The sequence below is a fragment of the Bison bison genome, unplaced genomic scaffold, assembly GCF_000754665.1.
Source record: "Bison bison bison isolate TAMUID 2011002044 unplaced genomic scaffold, Bison_UMD1.0 scf7180017864105, whole genome shotgun sequence".
Taxonomy (NCBI): Eukaryota; Metazoa; Chordata; class Mammalia; order Artiodactyla; family Bovidae; genus Bison; species Bison bison.
In genome coordinates, this window is record NW_011494677.1 from 6,617,166 (window position 1) to 6,633,501 (window position 16,336).

Genomic DNA, 16,336 nt, shown 5'->3' on the forward strand with positions numbered 1-16,336 from the left:
AGGGGACGACAGAGGATGAGATGGCTGGATGGCATCACCAACTCAATGGATGTGAGTTTGAGTGAACTCCGGGAGATGGTGATGGACAGGGAGGCCTGGTGTGCTGCGATTCATGGGGTCACAAAGAGTCCACACGACTGAGCGACTGGACTGAACTGAACTGAACTGATACACTGTTGCATCTTGACAAGCTTTCTTCCTAGATCTGCAATTTTTGCTAAAGAAACCACATTCTCTTCCATCCTGACAGAGCTTTGGAACTCAAGGAAAATGAAAACCTACTTAAGATGTCTATGGATTGCTGACAGTAAAAATAATATTATAAACTAAACCTAAATATGTCTTCATCACTTCTTTCCTGTAAGAACTGGACTCAGACTCCTTCAGTGCAGAGACTGCAAGAGACTGCATTCATTCTACTGGGATGGCCAAAAACTTCTTTTGGGTTTTTCCATACAACATTACAGAAAAACTCTTTTGAGCAAATGTTTTGGCCAATCCACTAAAGGCACCATGGTCTAAGGGGCATGTGGGTGGGGTGGGGATTAAGTTTGAGGAAGAGGAAAGACCAAACGTGAAGCTTCCCTTCTTTGAGTCTTTTCAGACTGGCTTATAGTCCCTGTGAGTGCATACAATGTAGAATATACCCCTCACTTTCTACTGATACTTTACTATAATTGTCTCTATATGTGTTTTGTCTTCTCCAGTATGGTTCCTGTTCTCAAGGGATTCAAAACGTATTCTTCTTTGTAATCCTAGACGACCCAGTCTCTAAATGTTAGATGAAAAGTAAACAAACACGATAAACTTGGGCAAACTATTTAATTTCTCTAAGGATTTCCCGAAAAAATAGTAATTACCTCTCTAAGCAACACAGGGATTTAATATCCATTTTGGATTTTTTTTTTTTTATCTGAGGATCATGAGAAAGTATTTGCAAAGTAACATGGCCCATGGTGTGTGGCCAGTAAATGCATTTTCCTTCCCTTCCTCCTACTCTGAACAAATATATGAATAAGAGGGCAGAGAACACCTGTTCAATTATAAATAGGACCTAGAAGATGGCTCTTTCTAAGGAATAGAGATTGTTTTAAACCATAACGGCTCAAGAAAAGGGCTGGAAGGCGGAACCTAAGTTGAAACCGTGGCTCTACTAGAACACTGGCAAGGTACATTAGCCTCTTTAAACCTCAGTATCCCAATTAGCAAAAGACAACTAAACCCACTTCCTAAAGAGCTTGTATGAAGTTAAATAACAAAATGCCTGAACAGAGCTATTACAGAGATTAATTTTAAGTGCTCAATAAATGATGGCTAAATCTAGCTAAACAGCTATCAATCAAAATAGCACAATAGCAAAAAGGTGAGTTTCCTAAAACCTCCATATGGAGACATAACCTAGAAATATTTTAAAAATCACAAATAGCAACATGTGTGAGGCTTAAAAAGAAGAATTAAAATAACAAAAAATGGGTTTAAACCTCAGCATCCCTCTAGTAGATATGACAAAAGATGAAAGATTTCAGTTCCATGGATATTTGTTTTCTTCCCTAGAGGGGGATTAAAAGACAGAGTTGGAGAGAGAACTACAGAAAGCCTATAGAAATACTGGGAACATTTTTCTCTTTCTTATTCTCTTACAAAGAACATCTCTGAATAATAGACAAACTTCATCCCTGACTTTTACCCATATCCCAAACCCAGCAATGAATATTTCTAAAGACCAGTGGATTTTTCTGAGTCTTCCTGCAGCACACTGCTGATGTTCAGTCGCTCAGTCGTGCCCAGCTCTTTGCGACCCCATGAACTGCAGCACGCCAGGCTTCCCTGTCCTTCACCATCTCCCAGAGCTTGCCAGGCTCATGTCCATTGAGTCAGTGATGCCATCCAACCATCTCATTCTCTGTCACCCCCTTCTCCTCCTGCCCTCAATCTTTCCTAGCATAAGGATCTCTTCCAATGAGTCGGCTCTTTGCATCAGGTGGCCAGAGAACAGCAGCCTGCTGCATGGTATGCCCAGTTTCTCCAAGAAAGCTCATCCACCTTTGCCTGATGCTTCTCCCTCAGCCTGTCCAGCCCTCCCTTGGATTTTATCCTCAGAGCAGCTGCCTTCCCGGCTTCCAAACCAAATGCCGCCTGTACCTCCATCTGCTCCTCTGCCTACGCTCCCAGAGCCATCCTCTTTCCTGGCTACCCACCAACTCACCCACAACTCCTAGATAGTAAACAGATCTGCACCAAAAAGTAAGGTGGTGCATCTCAAATTAAAAAGCTGACAAAAAAAGAGTTATCAATGATAAACACATCAGCACATTTTATTTCATGGTGTTTATAAGTTAACAAAGCCCTTTTCCATCCCTGATTCCATTTGGACCTGTGCTAACTCCCAATACATTTCTAATAAAAATTAAATGCTGTTCACTGAGTGCCTCTTATGTGTCTTAAGCCATGTTATTTTAACCTTTATGACAAGTCTATCAGGCAAGTCTAGTTTTCACCATTTTCAGATGAGGAAATTGGAGCTTGGGTGCTTTGGTGATATTCCTGGGTTTGGGCAACTGGGTAACTAATGGACCTACAATCCAAGGGTCTGAATTGTAGTTCGATGCTCTCACTCCTTAACTAGAAAGTAGGAAATCATAGATCAATAAGTGAAATCTAAAATAAATCCTCAGACATCAAGACATTAAGGACAGTTGTTTAACTTGAATTGCCACCCAATGTTTAAGTATGGTCTCACTTCAGTTATTCTTTGCATGTTCTTCTCATTATCAGGGGACACACAAGAAATAGCTTCATCATTTTTCCAAACTCAACTACTCTTGAAAACCAAACCAAAGACTTGGGGGTACTGCTTGAGCCCACTGGCTGCATTTTGCTTCCAAGGCTGACAACCTGGATGGATCTTCAGATTCCTCATGAAACTGAGCAAAGTAAGGCAAAGAGAATTGCTTCAAAAATTACTAATGACAGTATTTCATGATGATCTTTGAATGACGTGATAATTATCATGCCAGCTCTGTTGGTCAGCCTGCCTAGGCTATACTGACTTCTCAGTATCATCCAAGCCAGTGACTTACTCCTTCCTTTCTAAGAAATCCTTTACTCATGGACAGAAGAAACCCTCTTCTCTGTGACAACCCCACTTCCTCTTTTTTCACCTCCCCGATCACTGACTTTCCTCCAGTTTTACTTTTTGTCCTACTGTACCATATTTTATCTCTAAAATTAGAGTTTTCTGAAGTTTGCTCCTGGCACATCGTCTTAAACTGATGTATCCATATATGCCCAGCATCCAAAAATGTCTAAACTTTTCCTAGACCGCCTCTTGGAGGTCTGGAGACCACTCCAGACTTTTATATACAAAGAAGAAAGTATAAGTGTTAGTCACTCAGTCGTGTCTGACTCTTTGCAACTCCATGGACTATAGTCCACCAGGCTCCTCTGTCCATGGAATTCTCCAGGCAAGAATACTGGAGTGGGTTGCCATTCCCTTCTCCCAGGCGTCAAAGGACACTTCAAATCTTCTTAGACATCTCTTGAGCATCTCAAATGTAACATCGCTGTGTTAGAACCCTTGTTAAACCCTAGTATCAACAGTAATCTATTCCTTAGCCCATCTTTCCATAGTAGTCAACGGTGTTGGCACAAGTTTTGCCAATCCTACTTCAAAAACATGTTTCGTTTTTATGGTCTTTTCTCCCCAAAAGACACCCCCAAGTCCAGTTGCCTCTTAAGTGGTCTCTTTTCTGTCTTTTCCACCTATATCAAATAGAATAATCTTTTAAGATTATGTCAGAATAACTCATGGCCATGCTTAAACCCTTTAATAGGGTTTTTTGTTTGTTTGTTTTGTTTTTACCGTCTTGGAAGTTAGACACAGAGAGCTCTCAAGGTCTGGCGTCCTTTAGATGGTGCTGCACGACTTTTGCTCTGGTTGGTCCGGTAGCCTGGAGCACTCTTTCAGATGACTCACTGCCATCCTTTGGCTCTCGCTTTAAACATTACTCTCCTCCTTGAAGAGGTTGTCCATAGCCACCCTATCCAAATAAACCAGCCTCTATTCTATCATGGTATTCTCTTTCTTAACAGAATCTGCAATGTTTTCAACCATTGCTTTTGGGTTTGCATCTTAATAGCTCCATTTTCTGCACCAGAATGTCACCTCTGGGGAGAAAGGGGACACATCTGCCTTGTTCACTGTCTTATTCTCAGCACCAAGAAGAGTGCTTAGGGTGGATAAGTTCCTGGAGGGGATGAATGAGAGAAGCAGCAGAGGACAGATGGGGAGGTGCTAACATGGTTCCAAGAAGAAAAACATGCTGTCGGGGACCTTCCTTCTATGTGTAGACTGTGCTGTGTGTCAGCAAACATTCTCATGAAAAGTTTGATCAAGGTTTCTAAAAGCCACTGCCACCCACAACCATGTGTGTGAGCCACAGGTCTATGTTTCAGTGTTTATAGCAACAGCCACACTCTGCCACGGTCGTTGCCGGTGTGTACGTAAAGAGGAAGGATGTGACAGGACACAGTCAGCTAAGGATGTTAGAAAGAACTCACTCCCATCCAGAGAGAGATTCCTGAATTAAAGTGAACAATTTTTAACTAGTTGTCCACATACACAGTGGCCAAACGAGACAGAAAGTGCTAGAGTCAACTTATCTTGAAGGCTGTCTGACCGACAGACTGTACCTTTGGGCAATTCCATTGCAATAATGTGGAAGAGCTCTGAATATCAAGGCAGAGAGCCTGGCAAAGGTTCTGCTACTTGCCAGATGGCAGTCACTGGCCATCCCTGACCCTCAGTGTCTTCATCTGGAAGAGGTCTTTCTTGCCTCCTGTACAGGTTTGTTAGGAATTTCAAGTTTAAAAAAAATGTAGTTGAATGCCCTTGAAAATTACACCATGTTCTATAATCATAAGGCAATATTGTTTCATCTCTCAAATAAATACTAATGAAAATTGAGCATATTTTCTTGATTAGCAGAATGTAGAGATACATTGCATAAGGTCATATGATGATCTGCTATCCAAAATAGTATTAAGTATTGATTTATCCCTATTTTGGATACTGAAAGTAAGTAACATCAATATTTGCTAGGATGGAATGTCTTGAAGGGCAAATTTTTATCTAAACACACACACACTAACTCCAGTGAGATGACCTACAGTAGAAGTTTGATTACAAGTCAACGTTGGTTTTATCACTTCTATTGAGCTAGGGAATTCTCGAGATGAGGACCAGTGTTGTCTTCATTTTACATAATGCATAGAGTTTGAAAAGATACTAGCATATCGATGGTTACTCAATCTATAATTATTGAACGATTCAGGTGAATAAAGACTTAACATGTCACCCCCGTTTCTCATCTTCTCTGGAAAATCAATTTGGGCATTTTAAGGTAAGCATTTATCATTAGAGTCAGCTCACGAAGAGCCCACACACTCACCTCAAAGCCCCTCCTCTCCACGAATAACTGTCTATCACCAGGCTGACCCCTCTCATGTGTACAAATGGACCCTAACAATATTTCCCCAGAGAAGCCATGTAGTGTCAAGTCTTGGTTATCAAATATGCTTGTAAAGAGACGATTCAGATACAGAAAAACCAATCCAAGTGATGGAATTTCATGTCACCTTACAATTTCATGTTTTTCCCGTGTGCTTAAGAATTGGTATGGGCTTATGAATTTAGAGTTTTGCACTTCAACTCTTTGCCCTCCCCTCCTTCAGGAAGAGGTAGTAATAAGTACAGAAAGATCAACTGAGTCTAGACCTTTATCAAGTTTAGAAAATGAAGTTATCCATTAAAGACTTCAGTCACTGTAGCCTTTTCTGGAAGACCTGGGATCCAAAGATGCCTATAAGTGGCTAAAATGGGGGTGCCTTGGAACAACAGGAAGGTAAATGGAATGCAAACTGCAGAATTAGATGGTAGTAACTCTCTACATATCCTTCAGTGTAAATTAGCAGACATTTGCTGAGCATCTTTTACATGCAAAGCCTTGTGCTAGGAAAAAAAAACTAGGGATAAAATGATATATATGATGGTTCCTATTTTGGAGAGCAGGAAGGTGTGTGCTAAACCTTGGACTGGCAAATAGAGGTCTGGGGTGGGGGGTCAGTGTGCCTCAGTTTCCTCCCCAAGAACAACTGAATTTTTATAATATCTGAAAATTGAGACGGCTTCTCTGGTGGCTCAGGCAGGAAAGAATCTGCCTGCAATGCAGGAGACTTGGGTTTGATCCCTGGATTGGGAAGATCACTAGAGAAGGAAATGGCAACCCACTCCAGTACTCTTGCCTGGAGAATTCCTTGGACAGAAGAGCCTGATGGGCTACAGTCCATGGGGTTGCAGGGTCGGACACAACTGAGAGACTGACAGAAACACACACACCTTCAAATAGTTTTCAGTTTTGAGAGACACCTTCATCACAAGTCCATGAGTATAGCTATAATTAGAATATCATGTGCAAAATTAAACAATCCAAAAGGATGTACTGAGCTTTGACTGTATCATCACAGATAAAGAAGGACTGAATTTAACTATTTTTTCATTTCACCTTAACAAGATACAAGTTTATGATAAAGCCCCCATCTCACTTAGAAGTTTTAACTCCTGAAAATACAGGGATCAATATCATTTGAAAAAATAATATTCACTATTAATAACAGCTCGGAGAAGGCAATGGCACCCCACTCCAGTACTCCTGCCTGGAAAATCCCATGGACGGAGGAGCCTGGTGGGCTTCAGTCCATGGGGTCTCTGAGGGTCGGACACAACTGAGTGACTTCACTTTCACTTTTCACTTTCACGCATTGGAGAAGGAAATGGCAACCCACTCCAGTACTCTTGCCTGGAGAATCCCAGGGACGGGGGAGCCTGGTGGGCTGCCGTCTCTGGGGTTGCAGAGTTGGACACGACTGAAGCAACTTAGCAGCAGCAGCAGCATTAATAACAGCTACAAGTTACAAAGCACCTAAATGTGTCAGCATTTGCGTTTCACATAGGAAGAAATGAGGCTTTGACAGGCCAGTAAGCCTCACAAAATGTCACAAGTAGTCAGGATCAGAGCCAAGATTCAAACCGAGTTTTCTATAACTCTGAAAAAACACGTAGTTTTGTTTAGGATGTTTTAAAAAGCCTAAAAACTAACACACGTGCTTTTTGACTGAAGAGATCTGATACTGGTTTGTGTATTTAAAAAAAATAACAGTAGAGTACTGTCTGCTTTGCTAAAACTTGTCAATTTAATATTATCAATTCTTGGTCCCTTCCTTCAGAAAATGGCTAAGAAAAAAATAAGGCACGATCTTCCTGGAGCAACTTCCCATCAGGAGTTCAAATTCTCTCCTTGTCCTTTAAGTTAGAGGATGTTTCTGATTATGAGACTCATGAGAGCACATTTTGAATGTTTTTTCCTCCACAGTGCCCTAAAGCTCTGTGTACACCTGGTTTTCCTTACAGATGGCCCCAAAACACTAAAAACATTTTGCACAAAAAATTCTGAGATTGGTGTCTTTTTCCCCTATTGGGATCCCTAAGCTTTTTGCTCTGTATTTTATATTCTGACTTTTCTCATTTCCCTCCTAAAAAAAAGCATACGTTTTCTGGGCATTTTTACTGTAGTTTTATTCTAACTTATCTCTTTTTCACAGACTGACTGTAGCCTTTTTTTTCTTATTGTTTGTATTTTCTCTCTAGACTTTGTGCCATATTTGTGTCCACTTCACTTGACAAACTTCACAGAGATAGGTTTTTATTTTTGTGACAGAACCTGGAAGAGTGTTTTGTTTTGTTTTTTTAAACCTGGCCCTCCACAGAGAATAGAATATTCTAAAGAGCAATGAAGTTAAATCTCACCGCATGTCACACTAGAAAGAGACAGTGAATGATTATTGTTTTTATACACTGGGGAGATTTTCCTCACATTAAAAGGAAAGATAATTCTTTCTTAAAAGAACTGCTCAGTATGAAAATTGAGGTGTAAAGAAAGAGTAAGTGCATATGAAAAACATTATATTGGGATATGTTCAATCTAGGCAATGACTCTGTTCAGTCACAGGCAGGATGCCAAAATAGTAACTTCAGCAAGAGACGTGGCTATGATAGCAGCCTCTAAGATGGTGCCCAATGGCCTCCATCTCCTGGCTTCCCCACCCTGTGCTGCCCCTCCTACACTGACCAGGGTTGATTCCATAATAGTGATGGCTTCCCACTTCTGATAGATATTACAACTAGTTCTCGCCCTCTCTCACATCACTATTTTCACATAAGGGGAGCCATGTCCTCAGAGTCTTACCAAGGGTTCCACAAGAGAAGGGACAGAAGACTCCTGTCAACAGCCAAGTGAGTGAGCTTATCTCAATCAACCCTTCAAAGACTAGCCTTGACCAACAGCTTGACTACAATGTCATGGGAGGCCAGGAACTGGAACTGAAGGAGTGTGAGATAATGTTTGTTATTTAAGATGGTAGGTTTGGGGGTACTTTGTTATAAGGTGGTAAATAGCTAATATAGTCAGTGGGAAAGGATTCACCTGCCAATGCAGGAGACTCAGGAGACATGAGTTCAATCTCTGGGTTCCGAAGACCCACTAGAGGAGAAATTGGCAACACACTCCAGAATTCTTGCCTAGGAAATCCCATGGACAGAGGAACCTGGGGGGCTACAGGCCATGGGGTTGCAAAGAGTCAGATATGACTCAGCACACATAGGGTACAGACATGGGCATAGATGAGTGCTTAATCAGATCCCTTACTGGCATAGGTCTAAGTGGTAAGATGCAGAAATATTCTAGTGAATGATGATGATGATGACAGTAAAGAACATGATGATAAAAACTCTAATAGTTACAGCTAATGCCTATTTGCTGCTGCTGCTAAGTCGCTTCAGTCGTGTCCGACTCTGTGACCCCATAGATGGCAGCCCACCAGGCTCCCCATTCCTGGGATTCTCCAGGCAAGAACAGTGGAGTGGGTTGCCATTTCCTTCTCCAATGCATGAAAGTGAAAAGGGAAAGTGAAGTCGCTCAGTTGTGTCCGACATTTACTATATACCAGTCCTTGTGCTATGTCCGTCGCCTACACTGTCTCATTGAATTCTCACATAAACTTTTTTGAAATGAGAATGATGAGAAAACTATGGCTGGGAAAAATCAAATACATTTTCTCAAGTCATAGATTAATGGATAGAAGTGATATTTTTATAGTCAGGTCTGTTTGACTCCACATTCCCAAACCACCTCATTAATACATGGCATATGGGATTGGTTGAGTTGGTGTCAAAAGTGACCATAAGGACAAGATCAGTGGACAACACTGACTGAAGCCTGGTCAAGAAGCCCAAGTCTGGAGTTACTCACAGACAGTATCAATGTATAGGAGCAATCTATTTTCATCAATACCTCTTGGCTGAGCCTAAATTCACCAGGGCCTGGTGAGGTGAAAAAATAGATTTTTCACTTGCACCATCACAATCTACTGAAAAAGAGCTCCCCAAAAGTGTCATCTGAGTCATGTACAAACTCATGTCACAGGGAGAAAATAGGTAACACTCACGAGAGACCCGTGGTGAACTCAATGCCTCGTGCTCCCCAGAGCACCCACCAGTACTAAGTTACTACTGAAATTTAATCTTTGGTCTGCTTCTGTATAAAGTGCTTCACAATAAACCCCATAATATTTTTCTGTAAAGAAATCTGTACATACATGGGAAAACAACGTTTTGGTTTGTAAGAATATGATACAATTTTGTTGTTTTCCGACCCCAGTTTCCTCAAAAAATTCAGGTGAAAGGGAAAGTATTAGTCGCTTAGCAGTGTCCGACTCTCTGCAACCCCATGGCCTGTAGCCCTCCAGGTTCTTCTGTCCATGGGATTCTCTAGGCAAGAATACTGGACTGGGTTGCCATTTCCTCCTCCAGGGGATCTTCCTGACCCTGGGATCGAACCTGGGTCTCCTGCAGTGCAGGCAGAGCAGATTCTTTACCACCTGAGCCACCAGGGAAGCCAGGTATCATGGAGAAAATTTTAAGAGAGAAAATTGACAAGTAGTCTTTGCTTTAAGGATGCAGTATAACACTTCTTTATCCATGCTATTCATCATTTCAACCATTTTTAAAATATGTAGAATGATAGATGAACTCTATTTTCCCTGCAAATTTTGCACTTATATACGATTAATAACCTTCCAATTTTTAACTTGTTGAATAACAAAGATATTTTGCTTACTTGATCAATGATCAGAAATTCTGAGGGTCTATTAGGCAGCATTGTTTATATAAAAATGTTAGTACTTTAGTGTCAAACATTACGGTAATGCTTGCCATTAACCTGTAAAGAGTAAAAAGGAACACTCATTTATCCAAGACAAAGACAAAGGAGGTCCCCATTCAACAAACAACCTGGTTTGCTCGAGCTGAGTTCATGATGAAGCCTACTCACACCACCATTTGTTGCCAAAGAGCATGATTAATCTAAAAACTGGGGACATAATGTAAGAGCAGAATTATACTACTTATTAATAAAGTATATGCCCTCTAATGAGCAATGCCTGACACACTGCCCTTGACTAATATAACTGTTCCCAGATTTTTAAAATAAATCATATATAAATGTACCTTCACTAACAAAATGACAAAAACATACATGATAGTTTGACTTTCTCAGTCATGGAAATTGTGCCTCTAGAAACATAGGTGATTTGACCCTGAAAACAATTAGGATTTTCATGTTGTTGTCATACAAAGGAAAAGATCAAACCAAAATTAACCTTAGTGCCTCATCTTTTTCTTGAAATATACTATATATATTTAGGAGGCAGAGACCCATTTCAAAGTATTTCATCAATAATTTGGCTTAATCTACTGGTTCTTTGGGACAAGAAGAATAAATCTTGAGGAATGTAAATGAATTATTTCATGATGACATTTCTGGTTTAGAGAAAATATATTTTTTTTTAAGGTAAGCATACTCTTAAGAGGAGAAGGCAATGGCAACCCACTCCAGTATTCTTGCCTGGAAAATCCCATGGATGGAAGAGCCTGGTAGGCCGCAGTCCATGGGGTCGCTGAGTCAGACAAGACTGAGCAACTTTTGACTTCACTTTCACTTTTCACTTTCATGCATTGGAGAAAGAAATGGCAACCCACTCCAATGTTCTTGCCTGGAGAACTCCAGGGACAGGGGAGCCTGGTGGGCTGCCGTCTATGCGGTCACGCAGAGTCGGATACGACTGAAGTGACTTAGCAGCAGCAGCAGCATACTCTAAGAAGGAGACTTCACTATAGCTCAGATAGTAAAGAATCTGCCTGCAATGCAGAAGACCCGGGTTCGATCCCTGAATTAGGAAGATCCCCTGGAGGAGGAAATGGCAACCCACTCCAGTATTCTTGCCTGGAGAATCCCACGGACAGAGGAACCTGGCGGGCTATAGTCCATGGGGTCGCAAAGATACAGACACGGCTAGGCGACTAACACATACATTCTCTATACACTAAGAAAATAGGCAAATATACATATATTTCACAGATGAGGACTATAATTATAAAAGTTTAGTAATTACCCCTAAGAAAGCGAGATCATTTTTACTAAGGACTGAGGAAAATGTTCCCATTCTGCATATGCTGAAGGCCTTCCCCTGCTACAATGATTGGCTTTTACATGAGAGCAGTCACCTGGACAGACTGTAATTTCTGCCAGAACTAAAGTCATAGTCCCCAACATAAACTCTACTAAAATGAGTCTTCCTGCTATAGGAAAGCATTTGCTCCTATGCCTCTTTAACACATCTATAGGGAAATGAAATCCAGTGGTTTCTCTTCAACGGGATACATTATTGACCAAAAATATAAAAAACACAAAAAACAAACAAACAAATTAAATCTTCTGCTAAAGAGACAGAAAGAGAAGCACCATGGTTGACAGCATTGTTCCCCAACTTTTTACCCATGACTCCTCCCAAGCTAAGAAGGGAAGTTAAGTATTAAGAAGTAAGATTTTGTAGTTGGTTATCTTCTAATATACTGATGAACCTATCTACAGGGCAGGAATAGAGATGCAGACATAGAAAGCAGACTTTGGACACAGCGAGGGAAGGAGAGGGTGGGATGAATTGAAGAGAGTAACACTGACATATATACTGCTGCTGCTGCTGCTAAGTCACTTCAGTCGTGTCTGACTCTGTGCGACGCCATAGACGGCAGCCCACCAGGCTCCCCCGTCCCTGGGATTCTCCAGGCAAGAACACAGCTATTAGCAATATGTGGTGTGGGCACAGGAAGCTCAGCTCGGTGCCCAGTGACAACCTAGAGGGATGGGATGGGGGAGCGGGGGTCAGGAGGAAGGGGACATGTATGTACTTGTGGTGATTCATGCTGTTGCATGGCAGAAGCCAACACAATATTGTAAAGCAATTATCCTCCAATTAAAAATTTTAAAAAGTTTTTTTAAAAAGAAGATTTTTGTCAGAGTTGATATTAGACATTACCGATAAATTGTTATATGTAAGATTTGTGACCCCTTCCCCTAATAAGAGTCCATTTTCAGCCCCTTGGGAATTATATGCCCCCAGCCATGGACATGAGTTTGAGCAAACTCCAGGAGTTGGTGATAGACAGGGAAGCCTGGCGTGCTGCAGATCATGGGGTCGCAAAGAGTTGGACACAACTGAGCAACTGAACTGATTGAAAAATGTATAGACTGTGAAATTTAGTTCAAACTATTTCACCCATAAAACCAAATTTATGTCCTATGTCATTTCCTCCCACCTTAACACCAACAGTCTTGTCTACCACCCAGTGCAGAATTCTGAAGTGAAAGATCCTGTCATTCTTTATGGTAATTCTAGGATCTAGCACAGTGTAGAGCCCATACATTGTAGAAACCAGTACTTTCTTGTACACAAGTGGACTTCACAGTTCCCCAGATCTACCAGACTCTTCCAGGTCTAAATGCATTTCATACACATTCCCCTTACTGGACTCCTAGAAATTCCTGATGTCAAGATTGAAAAGCCAATCAACCAAGTTTTGGGGGAAAAAAAAAAAAAAACTTATTGGAAGGATTTAGAGGGAATTGCACAGAATTAAAAAGCAAGAGTGACAGTCAAGGTGGCAGGAATGGGACAACCTCTACCCAACGCCCTGACCTAGGATTCCTCTCTGCAGACCATCTGTATCAAGTCCACAGTGTTGGCAACCCAAGGCTACGTGATCTTAACAGTTTCAGCAATAACTTCTCTCTCTCAATCTCTGCTCTCCTAGTTCAAAATCTCAAAAGAGAGATTCTGATTGGCGGTACACTATGGCTTTACTTCCTGGAGTAAGTTCTTCACTGTACTTGAACCCAATGGCCATGGTTCAGGAACCACTGGCCACTAGTAAGCCTTTAACCCTTTGTTATTTTCAACTTTATTCATTTAATTTTTTTTGCAGGAAAATTGTTTTACAATGTTGTGTTAGTTCCTGCCATATAACAACATGAACCAGTTATAATTATACATATATATCCCCTCCCTCTTCAGCTTGCCTCCCTTTCCCTGATCCTACTTCTCTAGATGTGGTATACACACACACACACACACACACACACACACACACACACAATGGAATATTACTCGGCCATAAAAAGGAACGAATTTGAGTCAGTTGTAGTGAGGCAGATGAACCTAGAGCTTGTTATACAGAGGGTAATGTGCCCTTTACCAGTGCCCATGAATGAGCACAGGCGTTCTGATAAGACGATGCAGTGTGGAAGTAATTAATGACTGGCAATTTCGTGCAAATAAACTCCCTGAGCCCATCTCATTTCTAAACTCTTATTCCTCCTTCAACATAGTTCACAAGTTAAGTTTCTGAGGGCTGCTGTCAACATATAAGTTACTGCTGGATAGTTTTCAGCAGTCAAATTAATATTTTCACTCATGTGCAACTTTATCAAATAAATTAAAACAGGAAAACATATTTTAAATGTTTTTCCAGAGGTTCTATCATGATACACTTTCTCACCTAACCTTTAATTTTAGCACACAGTGGACAGACTCAGTGGTAAAAATGATGACCATATATATTTATATGTGTAAATACACATACACACACAATAAATGGATAATCCATGTTTATTTACATTACAGTTCAATCACTGAATGGGATAATGTACTTATAGGCTCATTCTGGCTAAAGCTTTTTCTTAATTTTAAGTAGCATTATTTAAGGTATATTTCCATTTTCCACCAATACTGATAGAAACTTCAGCATGAGCCATGGAGAACAAAGGTCAGCAGATTCTGAGAAGGTTAATTCATTATTTTTTTTAATTGAGCACATTACAAAAGCAAGGCAATTATACCACATGCTAGGGACACAGTTGAGTTTTAAAAACTGTTTTCCAAAATTTTGGCAAAATGATTAGTCCACTATTTGGAAACTGAGTTTTCAGATGTACAGAAAGATATTTTTGAAAGTAAGATTATTTAAAAGAAATTCTTAAGTGAATAACTGTCCAGTCAGCATAGACTTAGGTATGAAAACTTGATTGACACATTTTCCAGTTACTGCAGCTGTGTAACAAGTTAATAACCTAGTTAATAACCTAGCTGTTATGTTAGGACTGTGTGGGTCAGGTATTCAGACGGCGCAGCACAGGTGGCTCACCTCTCTTCCATGACGTCTGGGTCCTCAGATGAAAGACTTAAGCGAAAGACTAAGGGCTGGAATTATCCTTCCTCCCTTTCTTCCCTCACACATTTAGTGATCAATGCTATAATAAGTGTTGGGGTGGGGGGAGTCCCCAGTTCCTCTCTGTGTGGGTCTCTCCTGATTTCTCTACATGGGCTAGACTGCACTTTCTCACAGTATGGTGGCTGGTCTGGGCTACATGCTCAAGTGTCCCTGAGAGACAGAACCAGGTGAAAGTTCCATCACCTTTTACAACTTCAGGACTATTTCTGTTCCATTCTCTTGGCTAGAAGTGAGTCTGAGGCTTGCCCATATCAAAGACAAAGAAAAAAGTCCCCAATTCTCAACAGAGGACTGTCAACATCACATTATAAGGAGGGTCACATGGAGGGCATTTATTGATGTAGCCATCTTTGGAAAAGATCCACTATAATATAAATTAGATATTACTAATTTTTATTCTAAAAATATGCCTTAAAATCCACACACACACACACACACACACAAAATAGCTTTCTGGATTCTGGCCAAATAATGATAACACTTGTAGTTGTTGGTCAGTCGCTCAGTCATGTCCAACTCTTTGCAACCCCATGGACTGCAGCACGCCAGGTTTCCCGTCCTTCACTATCTTCCCCTTGTACACAAAAGTATAAAAGAATTGTATTGTAATCAGTACTTTTTCTTACCTTAAAATGACTTTTTGTACTCATTCATTTCATGGTAACGTTTCATCTTTTGCATTTTCTCTGGCAGTAATAGCCAGGTAGGCAGTTCACTTTTGAAACTAAGACAAGCACAATTTTTCACCAAAATATTCTTAGGCATGAAGTGGTTGCCCGGCAGCACATAAGGGAACAATTACTGGTTACTGAATACCTGGCAATCAAAGCTGATGTATACAAGACAACTGTCAACTTAAAAAATAGTCACTACTTAGAGGTTGAGAGTTATGTTTTATTTGGCGGGAATTTTTAGGACTTCAAGCTTGGGAGATAGTATCTCAAGTGAGCTGAACTGTTTTTAGGAGGCAGAGGAGAAGTCAGTTTATACAGAAGTTTGCAACAAGGGGCAGGTAGTCTGAACTTCAAAAGATTGCTGCTAATTAAGGAAAAAAAGATAGCTCAAGTTAAGGAATTTAGTACTATTTTATGTATGGGAAGATGCAAGAGTCTGGGCTAACTAAAATTATTCCATTCATATGCATCTCAACTTTCGGGGCCAGCATCCTGTGATTTGATTTTTCACATCCTTCTTTCCTACTGATGAGTGGTTGACGGCTGCCAGATAGCAGGCTGGTTTTCCTGGGCATCTTCTGGACTCAGATATTCACATTTGGAGGACTGGAATCAAGGATGGCTGTGACAGCCCTGTTTACTGATACAGCAGGAAATACTCCATGTCACAAAACCAAGAATCAAAAAAGATCTCAGGTAATAAACTAACCTAGTCATGTTAAGTTCTCCCAGGGTCCATCCAGATTCACTTTTAGAAAGGGAAGTCACTTAGTCGGACCCTCCTTATTCCTAAATCCTCCCATTTTAAGTCCCACTTCCTACTAAAGGCAGCACTGACTAGACTGAAGAGCTTGTTCTTTCTGAAACAGTTTTTTTTTTTTCTCTCTTTCTACTTCAGTGTCACAGAAGTTAATGTCTTCTA